This window comes from Falco punctatus (genome assembly GCF_963210335.1).
Source record: "Falco punctatus genome assembly, chromosome: 8".
NCBI classification, from domain to species: domain Eukaryota; kingdom Metazoa; phylum Chordata; class Aves; order Falconiformes; family Falconidae; genus Falco; species Falco punctatus.
In genome coordinates this window covers 45,771,279-45,793,582 of record NC_137588.1, presented here as the reverse complement: position 1 = coordinate 45,793,582, position 22,304 = coordinate 45,771,279, and the positions used below count along the sequence as shown (strand labels likewise).

Below are 22,304 nucleotides of genomic sequence, written 5' to 3'. Positions count from 1 at the left end.
TTAAAATGCATCACCATAGAGGCTGGCAAGCAACATGGCTAGATCGCCATAGCCAGATATTAGTAAATGCTGCCTAAGTGGTTTTTAATTTATTTTAAATCTGAAATTGTAGGGGGTGGGGGCAGATGGGCTGGGAAGTGGAGACCTCTAATGCATGATGATTTAGAAGTAATGGCACAAAAAATACTGCAAGTACAGCCGTTGTTGTTCCTCCTTTTTCCTCTTACATTTTTTTCCTGAAGATATGCTGGGATTCTGTATGAAACCCAGCTGTCACAACTCTCACACATCCCTTGACGTTCTTGTCTGACAGAATATGAAGGCTTCAGCAGCTGAACAAAAAGGCGTGCGACAGAGCTCTTGTATGATGTCCACCTCCCCTTTCTGGCATCTGGCCTGCTCAGTACAATTGGGAAAGTCAAATGGCAAGTGATCACTTCCTATTCAACTTCTGCATGCTAACTTTGTTTCTCACATGGAAGCAGTTTTGTACTTACTGTGTTTGTCATTCTGCCATGTATCTTTTCTTTTTCCTGTTACAATTTCTTTTTTTTTTTTTTTTTTTTTTTTAGGTGAGTGTACTTGGTATTGCAGAAGCAGATGCTCCATGAATTTATACAGTGGTGATGTCATACTTTTCTTTCCTAAGAATTCTGAAATTTTGATTTTCTTTTTTTGACTACTCTTGAGCAATGAGGTGATATGTTCATAGAACTAGCTATTATAACATCAAGATGTGTTTCCTAAATTGTGTAAACTAGTTCAGAGCCTATCACTCTGTGTGTGAAGTTAGCATTGCTTTTTGTGGATATCCAGATCATAGTTGTCAGGGCTGAAATTTATCTTCTGCTTTATCATAAGGCTTTCTCAGTGCCATGAGATCTTTAAGTTTTTGTAGTAAATATTATCCTAATTAATCTAGTTTTTACCAGAAACCTTCACTGTTTCACTTCCAGATAATTTCTGAACACATTGAACACCATGGACTTTAATCCCCGTGGGACTCCACTGATGATCATCTTCTACTGTGAAAACTCATCCTTTAGTCTAATCTTCTTTTTCCAATATTAAACTATTATGTAACTCTGTGAGGTCCCTACCTCTAGTCACTGTCTGTTTAGTTCATTTAAGAGCCTTTGATGGGACCTTCAATGTCTGAAGTTTCTGGAAGCTTGGGGTGAGTTGGAAGTACAGGAAAAATTTCTCAGCTAGATCTCTGTTATTTACATGCTTTTGACTCCTTCAAAGAATTCCAGCAGATTTAGGAGGCTCAGATTTCTTTTACATAAGTCATGTTTACTTTTTTTTTAATGTGTTATTTTTATTCATGCATTCACTAATTCTGTTCTTTACTAGAGCTTCAGCCAATATGGCCAGTATGGACACTGGACTTAGTGATTTGTGGGTTCTTGAATCACCAAGTGGATTTATTTTTAAAAACTGATTTTTTACTAGTTACCTTTCAGTCCTTTGGTAATCGCAGCAATTTTCAACAAAAGGTTACATACTAAGGGTATTAGCTCAGATGATTCATACTTAATATTCTGTAAAAATCTTGTATGAATATCATCAGTGCCCAATGGTATGTTGTTACTCATTTTGTCCGGTTTGTAATCTATGTTTAACAACTATAAATTCAAGACAAGCTTTCTGTGAATGCCTTATAAGCAAGATACTGGTTTCAGAGTTGCTCTGAGATTCTCCAGGTGAACAGAGATTTTTAAAAAAAGAGCTTGGGATTTTTTGCAATGGCATTATCTTTTTTGAGTGCTTCTTTCATACCTGTATAGCTCACTGGCTCTTGCAAGCTTCTTGCTCTTGATGTGTTCAAGAAGGATTTATTACATTTTTTTTTTATTTCTTTAGCAAACTGCTTCTAAACTCTTTTTTCAGTCTATGTTATTGTGCTTTTACATTTAGTCTGCCAGAATTTATGTTCTTTTTAGTTTTCCTTTTTCAGACACAACTTCAGCTTTTTGCAGGATACCTTTTAACTTCCAACAGCCTCCCTGATCCTGCTATTTTATGATGCTAGCTTTTTGTTTTTCTCTCAAGTCTTTTTTGACAGGTTATATGCATTTGCTTTGAGCCTCCAATATAGAATCCTAAAATAGTCTACCTGCCATCTGAAAACATTTTACCTTCTGGCTGGCACTCTGAGCGTTTTTTTAACAAATTTCCTCGTTTTTAAATTCCCTTTCTTTGGAATCAAGCACAACCACTGCATTTGCCAACATTTCTTCATTTCGGAGTATACAGTCATGAATCAGATAAAAGGATTAAGGGTTTTGGCCTAACCCAGTCTCTAGGAAGCCTGGAAATATCAGCCATTAAAATTTCACTAATGTTAATTTCACTAATGTCATTAACTGAGAAACAGGGAAGGAAGTGGCTTGCCATAGCTGGAGGTGGTGGAAGCTTTTGTCCTGGAACATCAGTTTCTCTCTCCAAGCTACAACAGACAAAATGACAGGTAATTGGGAAAAAAAGAGCAATCTGGGCTGATTTGTTGCCACATCACTAAAGTTTGATACTAACTAGCTTGAGTGTTTTTGGGCAGAGCCCATCTCCGCTGTGCTGGTGGGAACCAGAGTGAGACAGCAGTGTCATGTTGACAGGGTCCGGTTCTCACATAGGTGGACACAGGACTGATCCAGTATACCAAGAAGTCTGGAAGGACAGTGTATGAATGCAAGTAGTTCCTCACTGTGATAATGCTAGAGAATCAACAGCTTAGACTACCTCATGACTTCAGTTTGCATATAACAAAATCTTGGATAAGGTCTCACCAAAAAAGGACTAAGTCTGCGGCTGATAGAGGCTGGTATGGTAGCTGATTCTTTTTGGGTCTCTCCAGTTACAGACAGCTCCAAAGCTGCTCTGAAACCGGTGGGGATAAGCAGTCCTTGCCAAGCAGGTGCTGTGCTTCAGCGTGCCACTAAAGCTTGCTTACCAGTGAAAAACATTTGCTCTGGGGTTGAAAAGCATCACCACTCAGCTACTGCGAAGTGCGTTTAAAGCCAGGGTGAACCAAACAACACTGGTTACAGTGCAACTGCTGACTAGCATTGACTGCTTAGCAACAGTGAGAGTGATATGGATACAGATGAATTGACTGTTTTCTGAGCAAGCTGGGTAGGAACAGAAGTAATTAGCTGCTAGCTGATGAAAAGGCATGCTTAATTATTAGTATAATTATAGATATAATAGACCAGGAATTATTCAGTAAAAGTAAGAAAGCCAATACGTTACAAAGGAGGTAATCAGAATGGAAGAGAAAATGACAGCACTGTGAACTCTTGAGAAGAAATGTAAAGAATTAAGATGATAAATTTGGAATCTTTTGGGTTTCCACTCTGACATATCTACTCAATTTAACAGTGGTGTAAGGGTATACAGAGGTAACAAGGTCTGTGGCTTGTATTATTTCTGGTTTTATATAATGTTGATTTAACTGATTGTATGCCACTGAAATTGAGCTGTATTTTCGTAAATCTTGTAACTGCACAACTTAACAAGGATCTTTGTCCTTCTTCCAGCAGTGCTACAGTACAACCATTAATTTGATGGGTCCTGTGGGGAGCTGAGCTATAGCTGGCTCTGATTGATATTGGTAATTGATTATGGTTATTTGATAAGGCACCGCTGCTTTTGCTTGGCACCCTGAGAAGTAGTTGTGACTAAGAAGTGATCATGTTATTCAGCTGCCCTGCCTGGCCACTGCATCTTAAACTGTTTTCCATGTTCACTGAGGAGATGGCTGGAAATAACAGGCTGAACGTGCAGTGACATTAGAAATACGTCATAACCAGAGACATTAGAAATATGTCATTAGTATAGGATGTATAATCAATGAAATGGGTAATCTGGGGAAGATTTTGAGTACATCTCTTCAGATATTAAAATGGGCATGGGTAGTGCTGGTCTTGCTTTTGTGCCAGGAATTGGACTGGATGCTGATGACAGCAGCAGTGATCTGGTGTCTTCTATAAGAATCTGGAACTGAAAGGCTCAAGATGTATGCAGTTTTTTCTAAAATTATAGTGGTTTCTAAAATTGTGGCAGTGGAATGGGAGACTGGCACCAGCAGCTGTAATCTAGGCTCTTTGAGTCTGAGGGTAGTGGTGCCAAATTATTGCAAACCCTTTTGCCCATTGCACTGGTTAGAAAGGAAAATCAAGATAAAAAGATTTTATTGAATTACTATTTGAGGACTAATTATTAAAATGGCTTTTGATTAATGAGTTGTGAGTCAAGCTGGTTTGGCAAATAGCATTTTGATAAGGTATTTGTAAGACAGATAGTCTTAAGATGGTAAGATGAACGTAAAACACTAACCTTAATGATGATGTTAATGCAGAAATGATGTAAATGTGCATGAGCAATTACTGTGTGAAGTCACTGGGGTACATCAGGATAAATTGAGTACAGACAAACGCTAATCAGCATGAGCTGAGCACAGAATCACTGAAAAGTGAAGCTGGAAGAAATATCATCTGATCACTTTGTCCATCTCCTTCCACAATAGAATTGAATCTGCTTATGACATTCTTGGCATGTGCAGAACTGTTGTTTCTTTTCCATTTTGTGGTAGACTCTTATTTGCTACAGGACGATTACTGCACCGATCCTGATTCTGTCAGGACTGTTACCGTATCTCTCCATGGTCTTCTCTCTTTAAGCACCTCCTGTTCTCAGTCTTTTGATTCAGGTCATGTTTTCCAGATCTCTAACCATTATTGTTATTCTTGTTGCTTAGCCTGTCAGCCTTTCTTGAGGAGCAGTACCCAAGACTGGATGTGCCTCTGCACTGAGGCGTTACTAATACTGAGTACTGTGAAAGGACCTGCAAGATGTCTTGCAAGTAATTCTTCTGTTAATATATCTGTGTAGTGTTTTCTCTTGCTTAGGACAATAACCTTTGTTCAGCTTGTGATCTATCAGAACCTTCAGATATTTTTTTTTCCAGACTGCTTTCTACCCAGCTGATGTCTGTTCTGTATTTGTGCACTTTACTGCTGCCTAAGTTAAAACATTACATTTTTACAATTGAGATGACTCCTATATTTGTAGACAACTTGTCCAAGTTGTCAAAAGTTTTTAATACTGCTATCCCCCATGTATTTGTAGCCACTCTTCACAGATTTAATCTTGGCAGATTTAATAAACACACAGTCCATTCCCTCATCCAGGCTATCAATAAAATATTGAATGGAACTTATGAACAGCTGAGTAACCATTCAATTTGTCCTTTACATTTCAGTGAACCATTGGAAACTACTCTCAGAGTGCAGATTCCAACCAGATTTGTGTCATGACTTCAGCCAGGGCATTCTTGCACTCATGAATCTCTTGTGGGACAATGTCAGGAGCCTCAGTGACATTGAGGTATGTAATATCTGCTGCTTCTTCCTTATCCACAAAGTCTCATCCATCGGAGAGTGAAATTAGGTTGAGTCAGCTTGTTTTCTTCATGAGGAATTCATGTTGACAAGTACTCATCTCCTTATTAGTTTCTATGTGCTTAGAAATCATTCAGATTATTCTGGTGTTTTTCTTTTCCTGGGAGTTACATCTTTTGGTATCTTAGTTAGTCTATTTGACTTGTAGATGACTGCTAGTGGTCCTGGTTGTTTGAACGTGTGAGAACTTTGTGGACAGTTGTGAAGGCAAAAGATACAAACCCGCACCAAAAGAAACTCTGGGCCAAATGTGAAATTCCTGTGATAAAGCACAGAGACACAAAAGGTTCTTAAGAGAGCGATGGAAGGAATGTTTTAACAAAAATAAGTTATTTCAGTCTGAGAAATTATGGTGTAAACAGCTTAAATTAAAAAAGAGATTTCAGGACAGCTTGGAAGAATTCTGAAAAGTTTGAACTACGAGTCTGAACAGTCTTGTAGAAATATGGTCAGGGTCATGTAAAATAAAAAGTGGAAAACCATAATTTTGGCCTGCACTGACTTCTTTGCCTATAATAGATTGGTAGTGAACATCTAAGAAAATAGAAATAGAGATTAGACTAAATTTCATAACCTTTTAACCCAGAAAGCCTGGATCTCCTCAGCAAAGTGTTTTCTGAACTCTAATATATGCTCAGTGTTGACACGGGCTTATTCATAGAACTGAATGACCTTTGCACAGCTCAACAAGAAGTGCATGTGTGATAAGTTTTAGTATCTCCTGTTCAGTACACCCATGTGACTGTAAGTTTGATCTTACCAAAAGAAGGTATTATACTTCTGCTGGAGTGTTTGATACCATGTGTATAGGAAGTGTATATATATTCATATGAACACTCCAGTGTATGAGCCAAGGAAGAAAATATGCACTGCATTGGTATGAGTGACTGGCTGGTTTTCAGAAACTTTGGTTTTGCCTGAATTCAGAATTGTAATGGGCAGAAAGATGCCACCCAACAAACTCTTTATCTGTGCTGTGCATTAACAAGCCTTTGGGTCAGCACCATTTCTGCTGTGCATTTTGTTATATAGAATTATCGTCATGGTCATGCCTTGAACTGTTTGGAAGCGGGAACTGCTGGCAGAAGAGGGAAATCAGAAGTGTCATCAGACTCCCAAAATAAAGGCAGATGTATTCGATGTTGGCTGCAGGAATTTTGAAGTGTGAGCAGGCGCCCTGTTATGACCCTTCTTTTGTCTGTTTTTTCACCATTTTCTGCAATATAGATCCCTTCTTCTTCCTGGTCTTTTATGCTTAAGGAGCTGTAGAAGTACTCTAGAAGTCATTTGTGTACGGAAAAATGTTTTTGCTTTCTGGTATCTTTGGGTTTACATGTACCCTCTACAGACAGGTCCTCACTGCAGGGTCAGAAATGTGCTTGGTGATGAAGCAGAGACGCACGTGGGTGTACTGAGGACAGGGGTGCAAGGCAGTACAGTACAGATTTTATAATACAGAGGTGAGTCATTTCCTAATAGTGAGGACTTTTGAGTATTAACTTTAGCTGACTTCCACTACAAGGCAGCTGTTAATGTATTGCTATGAATTGGTTTGGAAAAAAAAAAGATTAAAATTGCATAAGTAGATAAATTTTGAAGAGACAGAAATAATAATGACATTAAAATTGGCTGAAAGAACTGAGCTGCAGTAACAATGGAACATTTTAAAAATAAATGGGTAGCTAGGAAAGGGTGTACGGAGACATGCTGTTTGGAGATCACACAGGCACCTAAGCTTGACAGTTTCAGTGACTGCGTGAAATAGAGAAACACAGCCAAGCCCCCGCTCTCTCCCAGCATATTATACTTCACAGCAATCAGGTTTAGTAACACGTTGCTGAGAAAAAGACTCCCACTATTTAGTATTCATTATAGATGGAATTTTTCAGATTGCAGCACAGCAGTGTAAATAAGCCAAACTGGAGGATGAGTGGAGAACAGCATTTCTCCACGCTCTGGTTTATTTCTTGTTGATATTCACTAGCTACACAAACCTATGGTAACACCAATTTTAGGAAGGGAAAGTAACTCGAACCACCACCATTTTCCAGTGTTCTTGCAGGAAGCCAACACAACAGGAGGCAAAACACAATTCCTGCAGTAGGACAGGCATGTGGCTCCCTTGTGAGGCTGAAACATCTGGTAGATTTGTTTCTGTGAGTCGTCGTGGATCTGCAGGCCTGCCTGGGTTCTGCCAGCTGCCTGCTTTATATTCCATTTATATTGCATTTTGTAAACCTTGTTTGCATGAGGAGGGAGCCTGTCCAGAGGGACAGGGGAGCTGCTGTGCTGGGACACCTACATCTGTGAGCAAAAAGCAGCCTGGACAGGCCAGTATCCGAAGAGGTACCCTAAATACCCTGAGGCTGACAAACTGCTGTTATGTCCAAGTGTGACACCAGCCAGTGACAGCACCCAGAGAGCTTGCAGAGAGAGGTGCATGGCCCACGCTGCATCTCATGGGAGCTGGCCCCTCTTTTTTTGGTGTGAGATTGTTTCTTCCAGGTGAGCTGGATGCCAGCCACCCAGAAAAGCAACACAGCTTTTCCATCATCCATGAATCATTAATTCCTGTAAGCCACAAGGGTACTGAGCACTACAGCAGAGGTGGGAGCTGTGGTATAGGGAAGTGCACACAGGCTTTCACCCCAGGCTCCCTGTAGCCTCCCCAGAGCCTGCCTAGCAGAAGAGAGATCCAGCATGCTGAAGAAAGGCCATGCATGACAGCTCTGCTCCATACATACCGCCTGTGTGAATGCAGAGAGCCTGTAATAACAGAAGATCTTTCTAGCTCCCCTCTCTGAACGAGTGAGTTCACATCATTCTGCTGACACAGGTGCATTCCTGCTTTTGAATGTGCATACTCCTTTGGGAGTTGCTTCCCCACATTCCCTACCTGTCTTTTACCTGGCCCTGATACTACCTTCTCGCAGACCCTGTTGAAACTTGGTGCTAGAGGTTCCTCTGCCTGCCTCACCCAGCATCCAGGTCCCTGCTCCCTGCAGTGCCATGGCCGAATCTTCCCCATCCTTCCCCTTCCAGCTGGAGGTGTTAGATGTCCTCTTTCCTCCAAAGCCTTCCTTCTTTGAAAACACCTTGGTGGATACCTGCCTTTATTTTCAGAGGGATTCATGACAGAGTATCTTAGGAGTATTTGATTTCCCCCCACAAGTACCTCACAGTAATACCTAACTTAAAAATGGGACCTATTCAATAGTGTGGGAGCTTCTTAAAAGGAAATTAAAAGCAGCTGCTATAAGGATGCAGAAGATGAGAAACTAGATAGAAACACCCTATCTGAAGCTCAGAGCAATATATCACTCAGTGAAATAATTCTGCAAGGAACCAAAAAGGCAATATTCTAACAGCAGAGTAGAGACTATTTAAAATCAGGGATTTCTCAGCAAATAAAGAAACTATTAAAAAAAAAAAAAAAGGAAAAAAGCATTAACTGTGAAGCTACATCTGTAGGGCAGGCAAGGGAAAATTTTAAGGTGCTGACTCACTAAAGGAATAATAAAAATACTAGTAAAAATATTTTCAGAACTGCCGGAGTCAGGTACTTTTCCAGAAGTTTGGTCAACAAATGACAAGTCTGTAAAAGGATCACTGTAAGAAAGGAAAACTGCTTTGAAAAGTAAACTGAAGATTTGTGTTGGTGTTTATTATGGTTGAGGTAGGTTGTTCTCCCATGAGAGCCAAACTTATGGGGACAAGTGTAAGGAACTGTCTCAAAATAAATGACAATAAAATGCATTTTAGGACTAATTGATAAGATGAAGAGTCAGAGATTGCCAAGACCATATGGTAATCACTCAAGAGCTCTGGAGGAAAACAAATATGCAATTATAGAGCTACTACAGTGTGTAACCTGTCACTTAAATCACTCTCCCTGCAGGAGGGATGGAAGATGGTAAATGTGACAACAATCTCTGAGAAGGTCCCCAGGAGCAGAGTGGAGAACTGCAGACTGTCACACTGGAGTCTGTACTGAGAAGTGAGTAGAAATTGATGAAATGGATAAACCCTAACATATTAGGAAAAGTTTTTCTAGTGAGAAACCACATTTCACAAATATTTTAGAGCCCTTGAAAGGGTCCTGAAGATGCAACTTAAGGTGACCTAGTCATAACAACATAAGAAATGCTCCAATGGGTCAGACCAATGGTCCATCTGCCTGCATTGTCCACCAATTGTTGCTGTGACTAAGTTTTTACAAGTCTCACTTGTATCTCCCTTGTCACCTTCTCTCTGAACTAGGAAGCCCCTTTAGTGTCTCTTCCAAAGCAACAACTAGAAATCAGTTTCATCTGCTTGATGGCTCTTTACAAAACTTGTAATTGAGCTGTAAAATCACTTGCCATAGGATATTATGGATGCTCAAAGTTTACTTATGCTCTAGGGGTAACAGGCAGAGTTAATGGAGAGAAGTTAAAGCATAACCTGTTAAACAGTAAACCCAAGGATTGTGACTCAAAAAGTCCCAAGACACATATTATTGGAAAACAGAGTGATATTCCAAGAAAGCACTGTTGCATGCCTGGTATGTTCTTAAACTCCTTCCTCCTCTGTATTGAAAACCAGATGCTGCAGTAGAGGAACCTTCGATCTGACCCAGTGCAGCTTTTCTTGTGCTTTGTTATGTTCTGTCAAAAGAAAATGAAACATAGATATGAATGTAAACACTTCTGATGGTAACAGTGAACGCTGAACAGTGAACGCTGAACTCATCTCCCCACTATACAAGCAAACAATGAATTTTTATTTGAATGCTAATGAAGATCTCACCACGATGCTGTTAGGTCTCATCTAGCAATATAAAGAGAAAAGCTACATGTTGGAAATAAAGAAAGGACCTTTATAAAGGGATGAAAATGTATTGCAAATTTTAATGTTATTAACCATTCACAGGTCAAAAATATACTTGAAGCTACTGATGTAATTTGAAGTAGGTAAACAAGTGTTAAGAAATTTTTCTTACTATTAGTGCATCTGTTATGATCTGAAAAGGAGAAATTTGTATTTCTTGTATCCCTTTAACTCCAAATGATCCAGGGTTTGTAATCAAAAAGCATATCTTTCTACAGCCATCTAATCTGTTCTGGATCTCTTTTGGTTTTTGCATCAGAGCTGAGGCAAGCTTCTTTTACAAATTTGTGCTGCAGTCTACTAAAAGAGCTGTTCCTCGCCAGGAGAATATTACATACAGTTCTGAGAAAAATGAACAGAGTCAGCTTGTTTGAGAGCTAACTGATGCTTACTCACAACACTGATAAGCCTGACATTTACTGAGAAGTGCCACAATTCTCAGTCCAATGAAAAATCCCAAGAGGATGTTTTTTTCAATGACGTTTCATGTTCTATTGACTCAGGATAATCTGGAGTTTTCTAAAGTATTTTACTAAAAAAAAAAGAATAAATTAAATGTGGAGCCCAACTCCTCCGCTTGAGTTACCTGGGGATGTACTAGCCTTCCTTGGCGCGTCTGTTAATGGTTGTGGTATGTTTAATGATGCTGTACAAGTTGTCAACGTCTTCTGTGTCATATTTCATTCCTGTAGTGTATTAAAAGCACTTATGCAAGAGTTCTTGGTGCCTTGATTGCAATTACAAAAATTATACTTGGAATAATGCCACTTAGCACCTCCACAGAGAAGCCAAAGCTTGTAGTGAAATACCTGTTTGTGATACTAGGAGTGTTCTGGCTGTTAGAGCAGTGTTTGCATGTTGGTCTGTGCTTTGTCTTTCTGTAGCATCCACTGTATCTGGCCTTGCAGGATTCTTCTGGAATAGGCCCTGCCTGAAAAAGGCTCTCAGAAGGCTTTTGAATGTTCAAGTAGATTATGTCAAGCAGTTCCCTTTTGATCATTATTATAAAGATATGTTCAAATAATTCTGAAATATTAGTGATGCAAAATTTTCATTACAGACACTGTGATAATTAGCTCCTACCATATCATACTCCTTATCTCGGAATTCCATTATTCCACTTTTAATTATCATTTTGACCAACTTTCAATGTACAAAGCTGTTTCTCTGGCTCATCTTATATCCTTTTAAAGTAGACAAGAAACCGAAATAATGGCTAAGAATTTTCTGTCAAAATTGTTTTTCAGGGGAAAAAAAAATCTTGTTTATCAAAACTTGAACTTTTCACAGGAACATATGTTCCAGATGTCAGGAGTTGCAAAATCCATCACTTCAGGTGGTAGTTTGTTCCCAAATTTAATCATCACTGCTGTTAAAAAATGTGGGTTTCATTTCTGGTTTGAATCACTTTCATTTTTCAGCCCTTAGTCTTTCTTCTGTCTCTGCTAGATTAAAAAACGTTGGTTGATATTTTCCCCTTGTGAAAGTATTTATCGAATCGCCCCACAATTGAGCTGTTTAAGTTTCCCAGTTACATGTTCTTCTCTCCTCATATACTTTTTATGGCTCTTTTCTGCCCCCAATCTAATCTTTCAACAGCTTTAAATGTGAACATCAGAATTAGATATACTAGTGGTTTCAATGATGCTGTACCCAGAGGTTGAACGGATTCCTTATTTCTAATCACTTCTCTCGTTTTATCACGCTTTTACCTTGAGCATTTGTGGTGAGCTCCTAGCCCATTAAGACCTCCTAAGTCATAACCATTGCACTCCGAGATAGAGTTTTCTGTTCTGTAAGAGCAGCCCATATTCTCTGTTGGTTCATTGACTGCCTCTTCTTGAACTTACTTCTCGTGTACCTTGCATAATATTAAGTAGAGAGCAGCCTCTCTTCTTGGATGTTCAGGATCTAACAGTTCTGAAAAGCAGCCATACTCTGTTTCTATAAATTGGTTTTCTAACCTTTTTTTTCCCTTTGTTCCATTATATCGATTTATTTATGAATAATAGAGGTCCCCATGTTTAGTATTTCACCTCTCAACACTAAGCACTCAGTCTTCTTTCTCTGGTGACTGATGGGATAACTCTACTCATATATTAACATTCTTACTGTCAGACAGTTTCAGTGTATAGTCTTTTCCAGTAAGAATTTTAGTCTGACTAGATTCCTTAAAACATTTTCTTTGATAGAAAAAAAATTCTTTTACTTTTATACTCTATTTTCCATAATTCATGGCCACATACTGTTGTATACCGTTGATTTTGTCACTGGGATTTACTATTTTCTGCTGTGTCAAGACCTGAATTTATTACCTGTGTTTTACTTCATCTAGCTTTTTTTTTTTAATTAAAAAAATAATATTGTTTTTATATACTTGCAAGTATAGTTCTTAATCTGGGGGCACCTTTGCTTGGCTTCTTAGTCCAATGTCATTTTGATATAATAAAATTTCACCTACAAACTGTTTCTATCCCTGTACTAAGCTTTTTCTCTGAACTAGCTGGATATGCAGAATATTTTTGTTTTACCAACGCTTAGCAATCTGTTTGCCTTAGCTCATGACAGATTTCCCCTAGCTCCCACTTAATTAAATACATCATATATATTTTCCTTGTGAAAAGTCTGATTTCACTTTTGACTTTTGATTGAGACCATCACCTCCGGATGGCATCTTCTTCCCCTCTGCCTAATTGGAGTTGTGTGTATAACTGGAAGGATTTCAGAGGAACTGTCAACAGTACCCTGGGGCTACATCTTCTAGCCAGCAGTCTGACTTTGCCTTCCAGGATCTTTCAATTGCATTTCCCTTTAAAATTTGTGACATGCAGTAGGACCTCATGCTCCTCCCTAGCACTTTCTAGCATCCACCTAGGTGTCTCATAAAAGACTCCTTCATATTTTGCCTATAAGTCAGCAAATCTGTCATCACATGTGTGGCTGCTGGTATGCTCCTGGTATTTAAATTCCTATCAGCACAGTAGACGAGAAGTTCTCAACTGAAAATGTATTTTCAGATATAGCCTTCCTGGAGTTGTCAGCTTGCTTTTCCTCAGCTGGAAGGCAGCTTCCTGCTATGTTAATACTATGCTGTGCTAAACTATCCATTGTGAGAGGGGACTGAGCCTCCTGGAAGGCGAGAGGAGAGCAAGCGGTTGCAGCCTGGCCTAGTCCCTCATGTCCTTTTACACTGTTTTTATGCCTTAGATTTGTTCTCTCTTTGTTTCTCCAGATTAGAAGCTCTGGCCTCAAACTGCTCTGGGTATGTGCTCTGAGAGCCGTGTGGGCAATGAAGACAGTAGCTGAAGCAATTACTGAAGCATTAGTGACTACCCTGGAAGCTCTTGGAAGGCAGGTAAGATCACTGAGCACTATAGAAAGGCAAACACAGTTTACTTTTTCAAAAAAGAGAAATCAGGGAATTAGAGACTGCTATTCCCTGAAACAAGTCTAAAAAAATATTACATGATCAATTTAAAGCAAATAGAAGATAAAAAGAAAAAAAAAAGACATAGATTTACTAAGAATTAATCATGCAACCTTAACTCTAATTTCCTTCTTTGAGAAAAGAATGTCTAGTAGATGAAGAGGAGGCAGCAGATGGGACATATTTTGCTTTAGGAAAGCTTTTGAAACTGTTCCACATGATTCTTTCAGAAGCAGACTAAAGAAATATGGTCTATATCAGTGTGCCCAGTATTTCTGGCTGTGTGAGACACTTACCTTGTTTCTGTATAAGGGAGAGACCATATGGTGCAGCCCTTCCTCTAATGCATAACTGTATTGTGCAAGTGTAGAAAAGCCAGTGCTTTCTGGGGCAATGAGATTTATTGCGTATGTGCAGGCAGATTCACATACTGCCGTGATCAGAGGCACTAAGTGGACTCCCAGCAAAGCTGGCCTGCAGTGTGCTCAAAATAGCCCATCCAGCGGGCAGCCCTCCCTGTTGACTCTGGTCTGGATGCATAAGAGAGTGAGGGAGACCACAGCCAAATTCGTTGTCCTGGCAGGCCCTGTGCAGTTCATAGCTTGAGATTCATCATTTGGAAGGGACGTGATATTACTGTAATGGGGGTGGCAATGGTGCGCTGTCAGACTGGGAGGTTATTTTGACCAGAGTCCTGCTGGCATATGTTCTGGGCCCAGTTCTGTTCAGTTTTTTAATTAATGACCTCTATGATTTAACAAAGAACTCCCTCATAAAATTTGTGGATAAACCAAGATGCACTTTGAAGGTCAGGATCAGACTTCTCATGATCTTGAGAGACTGGAGAAAGTGATCCAGAAATCAACAGTGTGAAATAAAAAGAAACAAGTGCTGTGTGCCACATTTATGAAAGAGGAAACAAATAGCAAAATATAAAAAAAAGGTATAACTGCCTGAGGCATGCCAGGAAAAGATGTGGGAATTAGAGAAAATAAAATATTAAACATGAGTGAGCAATCACAAACTTCTCATACTGGGAGGTGTTAATGAAATGTATTATTAAAAACATGGGAGGAATTCTCATTTTTTGCAGTGCTGTTGAGGCCTTTGCTGGACTTCTGTGTCCACACTTTGTGCTAGAGGGAGCTGGTGTTGTGAATCATGTGGGTACCGGCCACAGAGGAATGAGTAGGAAAGAAATTTTGAAAGTGGAATCACAGTGTTATAAATTGTCACAGTATCAGACAAGCACATTCTTAGTCGTTGGTAAGGCAGTTTTTACAAGAGAGATAAGCTATATAAATCAATGTGAAACTAGATTGCAAACTAGGTTTTAACATTCAAAAGCAATGAGGTATTTTTATAGTTGACAGTTGTGGAAACTCACCAAATAAGCAACAGCACATGGTTCAAGATCACAACTCCTCTTCAAGAGAAATAAGAAAATTCTTGTAACTTAGAAAAATTGAAGGAATTGAAATGAATAACGTTGAGGAAGGAAATAGCAAAGAATGGTCTCAGCAATTAAAAGTCCCAGCTAAGCAGGCCACATGAAAAATGGGCAACTAGATCAATAAAAAATGTAGAAATATATCTATACAAATGCTGCAACTCTGAAGCCTAAAAGAGGTGAACTAGACTGTCTGATTTTAAAGGAAGTTATTGACATAATAAATGCCTCAGAAACTTGGCAGAAGGGTAGGAAACTGTAATAATAGGGAACAAATTACAGAGGAAGGCTGGAAAGGGGTACATTAGTGGTGAAGCAGTGGAGAGTATGAGGAATTGTCCCTAAATGAAGTTTCAGCAGAGGACATTTTGGAACAAATCAATAAAAAGAACAGTAAGAAAGCACCAAGATAAGATGATACTCAATCAAGAGTTCTGAAAGACCTCAAACACTAGATTAAGAGAAAGCTAAATGTAGCATGAAAAGTGTCATTTAAGTTGACCACACTGCAAGAAGGATGGAAAGTGGCAAATGTGTCTTCAGCCTTGAGCAAAAGGACTCCAGGACAAATGTGGAAAACCACCGATCAGTAAATCTCACTTCCAAACTGAATAAGTGGGTAAAAACTACAATAATAAAGAAGAGAACTAGTAGACAATTTCATAAATGTGATTTATTTGGAAAAAGTCATTACAGTTCTTGCAGAAGGAGACCGTGTCTCATAAATCTGTTTGAACTCTTTGAAGATGTCAACATGCTTGTAGGTAAGGCTGATCTAGTTGATAAAGTGTGTACGGACTTCCAAACAAATGTCAGTAAGTCTTTCTGCAAAAACTCTTAAAGTAGTTGAGCTGAGATAATAAGATGTCCTCTCGTAAGTAAATAAGATGGAAACAAAATGAGACGAAAAGTGGGAGAAAAGATCAGTTTTTCCAGTGAAAGGAACTCTGCAGCTTAGTCATGCAACTATTTGATTTAGGACCTGTGGTTTTCAGTATCTTAGAACTGATTTGAAAAGAGGGGTGAATATTGCTGTGACAAGGTTTGTGGATGACACACAATTAGCTCAAATAGTGAAATCTGACCCTGAGAAGAGAGGCGGATGGTTCTCATGGCAGTGAGTGTCTCTGTCAGAAATAGCACTTGGATGTCAATGCTAGTAAATGCAAAGTAGTTTGTTTGGGAATATACATGTTCAATTATATATTATACGTATTCAATTACAGATTGAACTTTACATTATTATCACTTAGAAATAGAGTTGCTGTAGGATAACTCTCTGAAGCATTAATGCAGTGGCCACAGCAATAAAAAATTCAAACTAAATGAGAAATTTTTAGAAAAGGAAAAAAGGAAAAGAAAAACATAATTATGTGATTATGTCACTGTATAAATGTTTGGCAAACCCACGTATTGATTAATATGTGCAGTTCTGTTCATCCTGTATTCATAAAGAATATAATAGAACTAAAAAGGATGGGTGGGAGTTACAGAGCTCAGAGATTTAAACACCTAAATTTAGATTTCTACCTGTAGGTGTCAATCTATGAGGTAGATATCTAAACTCAAACACTGAATCAAAGCATTTTAATCTGGATTCCACCCACAGAAAGTGGATGAGGATAGAATGGTTTTCATATCAGGACAGAGAAAATATTCAGGCATGGGACAGAGATATTGAGATCTCCTAGCTAGCTAGGAAACAGTGAAGAGTGTGTGGCTATTAATTTTAAGAACAGGAGAAGTTAAGGATACCCCATGAAATTATGAGGCATCAGGTCTAAACCAGGAAGTCACACATTCTCATATAACTTATTACTAAATTGTAGAACTTATTGCCAGAGGCTGTTAAGTAGGTCAAAAGTATAAATGAATTAAGAATTTCTGGAAGGCTGATGGGAAGTTAGTGTCCTGCCAAACAGAATTACGAAGGCTCATTCAGCTGTCAAAAGCCAGGCAGAGGTACATGGGAAGGACTCAGAGGCAGCTAAGTAGGACAATAAAGGCACTTTCTAGGCCAGAACAGAGACCATGGTGAGAAACTGGCATGCACCACACTGATAGCTTCTCTTAGTCAGTGGGACACCACAAAGAGAGAACCACAGGTGAGATCTCAGGAGCAGAAAGTGTGGTACGCTGCAGCGTAGACTTTGGGGGAAGGAAGAGGGAAAGGCAGGGAGAGAAATCCTGAGCAGAAATTTTAGAAAGTGAGGGAGACTGATTATAGCCATAAAACAATAGCCGTTAGCATAGGTGTTTTCCAGAAAATGGAAGCAAGAAGCAGTGTTTGTAGGTCATGATTTTCAGCACCTCAGAGCTGCCTGAATGAAGAAAATCCTAGAACCCACTAGCAGTACAGATATTCTCAGGGCTTGCAGCTGGTTACACTTCTGCCTGGGGCTTGAAATGTAGGTACTAGAATTCACTTGCTAAATCTATCTAGTCTTTACTAGAGCAATGCTCTAGTGGTTTTCAAAGACTTAAATTGCTAACAACCACATTCACCCAACTTACCTCTCTCTGACCAAACTCCCTGGGTTTCACTGACCAGCAATATTTCAGTCATTGCTGAAGCTGCAGATGAGATCCTGAGTGCAATCAACAGTGACCCATAGTCAGTTTGGATGGATTGTCTCTGAGGAGTAGCTAACCAGGTATGCAGGGCTGTGGACAGTAAGGCTGGAGAACATCTCCAGGTCTTTGATGTGGGAGAGAACCAAATTATGAATGTGGCTACCACAGTAGGCAAGTTTAGTATAAAGTTGGGTATAGTGGTCCCAAACTTCCCTTTTTCAATCCTGTTTTCATTTTCCATTTTGTTTGGATATATTTTCATCATTCATTTTGACCTTGTTTCTGTTTTGCGTTACTCCACTAGCTGTCCCCAGGGTATTTCCACCTGGCACTTAAATGTTTGCAGGTATTTTCTGTCTGCTTAGGCAGCCATGAATTTGGCTCCACAGACCTCAGAAGGACTCGGAGTACTCTGGGAAGCAGTATTGCTCATCCGCAGGGTGCAAACTCGGGGAATGATGATTTAATTAGATTGGTAGCACTACTTAAAAGCAAAATTGAAATCTAATGCAGCCGTCTTTAAAATACACTTCAGTATTACATAAGAAGCCCATAATAACATCAGAAGTGGAAACCTTTAAATGAGGGTAAATTTGATGGCAACTTTTATATCCTTCATTATAAAGCATGCCGAGCTGCAACATGGTAAAATCCATTAGTGCTTTGGGTTTTTTTTTTTTTTCTTTCTGAAGTCGGGAACTATTCATTACCTCAAAGTCAAACTTACTGTAAGAATGTGCAAGTTCTGGTGGGAGTTGCTCCTGCTGATTGAGGAAGTATCATCCTCTCCTAGAACAACCCAAGGGCCTGAGCCTCATGTCTGTGAGCCTGGTAGAAAAACACTGCAGCCTCCTGTTCCTACATGAAATTCCTGCTTTATTAAGCATCTCAACCAAAGACCACGATTACAAGTGCATTTCTTCCAGTGCCAGTATGACACTTAAGCAGTCTGCACCCTCTTCTGTCCCCGCTTCCTTTTGATCATGATGAGGCTGCCCAGGATCCTGGGACAGAGAATGGGACTGCCTAAAAAATAATTTTCCTAATCAGTGCTATTCTTACCTGGGATCCACCTTGATCCACTTTTGTATGTGGCCCCAACACAGCTGTCCTGTCACAACTGTGGGGCTGTCGCAGGAGCTTCTTATACTGGCACAGCCTCTGAAAGGAAAAGATTTGTAGTTACACACAAAAAAAGAGAGTGCTGTGCGTAATCTCAGAGCTTTGGTATGCATATGTATGTTCTTCAGTCTCTGGGTAGGGATGATCTGCTTTACATGAGTACTTGTCACCATAGCAGGACTTTGAGCTTACTGCCTGATGCTCTGTTTGAATTCTGTGACCACAGGACTGTTCCCAGCATTTCTTACTTTCTCTGACCTAGAAAATATTTACTTATTTTTTATAAATCAGAACTGCTGTCCCTGGAAAAATTTAATAAGGTATTTTGGTGCCTGTCAGGGAGTTGCCAATGGAAATCAGGGTCAAAATGGTAGCATGGTTCTGGACTTAATTAGGTAGCCTGCTTTTTTTTTGGAGAAGTTATTTTAAAGATTTGGACACTAGGGAATTTTCTGCATTGAGTTAAGAAGAAAACAGCTTTAAATTTTGTTTCTCCATTTCCTAGAAAATGAGTTTTCTGCACGGTTTTGGATTGTTCAGCCAAATGCCTCTGTCTTTTCATGATATGTTTCACAACATATTTGTTACATCCAGACATAGAATGTTAGAATTAATCAAAACTGAAATATTTATAGAGAAAGCCATTTCATGTCCATCTCTGTCATGAGACTGGCTGCTCTGATAGGGATTAGAGGTTGCTACACTAATGACTTAGACTTTTGTCTCATTGCCAGAGCAGTTTCCCAATTTAGAACCTTTTCTTCTGATTAATATTTGTATTCCTCCCACAATTCCTCTTCTTATAGGAACTCGTACTGGGAATTATTCCAGACCTACATAATGTCTCTGAAATCTTTTTATCCCTCTGTTTGCTGATCAGTGGAAAGGATTTTAATGCCAGGTTAGGTAATCGAGATAAATCCTAACTTCATCTAACTTTATCCCTCGACCATGTCTTGGATATTCTAGAAACATTTTTTGTGATCCATAAATAAATTCACATAGGATTTTGATAAATCTTTTTTTTTGCTCTTCTTTTTTCAGTGAAGCCTCATTACATTAAATGGGAGATCAAACAGAGCGTATTACAACTTCCACTATGAACTAGTTTGTTTAATGCAACACCTTTTTGGGGATTGAAAACATCAGTAAGTTCCAAAGACAAAGTTTTGTGCACAGCAGGGTGTGTGTAATGTATCTTGGTACTATCCTGAAGCAGTAATGGCTTCTGGTACCTGAGAATGCTTTCTAGCCCCATTCAGTTGTTTGAAATAGCTTACACAGTGGTGCAAAGTATACAGTGATTTAATACACTTCACTTCTAACTGCAACTTGTTACAAAGAAGAGGGAGTCAAACTTATTTAAAGTAGGTCTCTCGCTGGCACTTGAAGCCAGCAAAGGCGTGGATGGCTGTGTGGCTTGGGAGAGGTAGGGCTCCTGGCTCAGAGCCACATCACAGCACTGCTCCATGAGCTTCTGCATGCCCGTTTGGGACATTCATGGCCACAAGCCAGCCACTTCTCATGCACAGTCACTGGGAAAAGTACATACCTAAGGAAAAGTTTCACAAAAAACTACGTCCTTGTTAGAAAATGATCTGACCTTGCATGTGGGCAGTAACAGGGAGCAGAACTCGAGCCCATCTCTATCCTTTTTTGCTTGACTTTCTTAACTCCAGCAGAAGGTTTCAAGCTAACCCAGAAGTCAAAGTTTTCTTACCAAAATTTTGGTCTGAGGGACTGCCGAGTGACAACTTTGTACCTCAGAGCTGTCAGGTTAAATGAGCCTGGGAAAGGTGGTGGCTGCAGTTTGTTAGGAGAACTGGACTCCCTGTTACCCTTGACTATCCTAATTATAGACAGGATGGAAAAAAACCCTCCCTTGCTTTGACCCGGAGTTGCTCTTTCCTCTGATGGTTCATTGATTCCCTTTGCTTCCCTTCTCATTTAATAGATTTTTATAAGTTGGGCATTTACAGATCTGCTGCTATTAACATTCAATGTTAGTGGACCCGAGAGCTTCTCTGCCAACTATGCTGGAGCTTCTGAGCCTGCTGATTTAAAAATGTTCATTGCTGATAGATTCTAACATCTCTCTCAGTTACTAATAGACTGGAAAGTATTTTATCATCCTCAAGCAATGAAAGCAAATCATCCTTCTTTCCAAATACCGAATAAAAGTCTGTTTGAACACTTCTGCATTTTCTGCATAATCCTTCACAATTCTTCTGTCTGCACTGAGCAGTGACCCCGTACTGTTGCTAGGATTTCTTTTGCAAACACAACTTTCTTGTGTTAAGCTCTGTCAGCCATGGATTTTATTCTGAGGTTTCTTTGTTTCGTGCTTCTGTTCATGTAGGTCAGGAGTTTTCCTGGCTATTGATTTACAACTAGTTACATGTAGTACTAATGTTTGACATTTCTGCCTTTGTTTTTCTTTGCTGATATCAGTACCAAAATTTAACCACACGAGTCAATTGTTTTAAGATTTCATGTTGAGTGTCTGACTCAGTCTGATATTTTTCACATTTTTGAAAGTGTCAGGTAAAACGGTAAAAGAATTAGGAAAAAGGTACCGTTTTCCCAATGTTTTAAATATGTACATATACCTTTGTAATATATGTTTAATGTTGAATAGATATATATAAATAAAACCCCCAATAGCAGTGCCGTATAGTCCATTTTTGACAAGCTAGAGTCTTAGTATTAGAATTAAGGGCTTGAAATTTAGGAAAGGAATAACCCCGCTGAAAGATGTGCATTTTTTCTTTTCCTTTGAAATCTGACATGTCCTGCCGGAGTCTCTCACCATGTCAGTCTGTGTCTGTTCAGCAGAGACTTGCCAGTGTTCAGCTGTGTATTCCACTGAGACCTTGTCCAACAACAGGCACCACTCCCAGCTTCAGGCATGAGCAAGATTTTACTGCAGTGCACAGCAGAGGAGCTGGTACGTGCCATCAGACCTCAGAAGCAAGGCAGGTGGGAGGACTTAGAAGGTAAACAGCTGTAAGGTGGGAAGGGAGGCAAAAATAGCTGGACAGGCACAGGTGAGGCCAGGGAAAGTCTGCAGGATAGAGGTGGAAAGATAGGTGCTCACTCAGGTGTGTTGCCCATTAAGAATGTGGAATGGAGCCCAGCACTACAGAGTGTCTCCTGTGCAGGTCTGGCAGCAAATACATGAAACCACGAGCATAATGTGTGCATTCAGTCTACTTAAAGTCTTTATAAAGGATGACAACATCATACTGTTATCAGTAACCTCATTATTTGTAGATACTAGGCCACAGGAGGGGATGAGGATACCAGAATGCTGTCTGCTTCAGCAGCAGTATCTGGGGAAGAGCTCAGTCGATGCAGGGCTACCTGTGCTGCCTCCATCTGGACAGGCATCCTGATACAT

At 39.5% G+C, this 22,304-nt stretch overlaps 1 long non-coding RNA gene across 8 annotated transcripts in view; it reads left to right on the top strand.

The window, feature by feature from the left end:
* LOC308068176 overlaps positions 1 to 22,304 on the top strand; it is a 45,054-nt gene that overhangs the window by 5,030 nt on the left and 17,720 nt on the right. For 4 of the 8 annotated variants that reach the window (XR_013929884.1, XR_013929885.1, XR_013929886.1 and 1 more), the window contains exons 2-7: positions 314 to 425; positions 957 to 2,473; positions 2,561 to 4,864; positions 5,264 to 5,388; positions 9,361 to 9,459; positions 13,564 to 13,686. This is a non-coding gene — a long non-coding RNA (uncharacterized lncRNA). Of the gene's footprint in view, positions 1 to 313; positions 426 to 956; positions 2,474 to 2,560; positions 4,865 to 5,263; positions 5,389 to 9,360; positions 9,460 to 13,563; positions 13,687 to 17,759; positions 21,852 to 22,304 lie in introns of all 8 variants that reach the window. The other 4 variants (XR_013929881.1, XR_013929888.1, XR_013929883.1 and 1 more) reach the window with 4 other exon arrangements.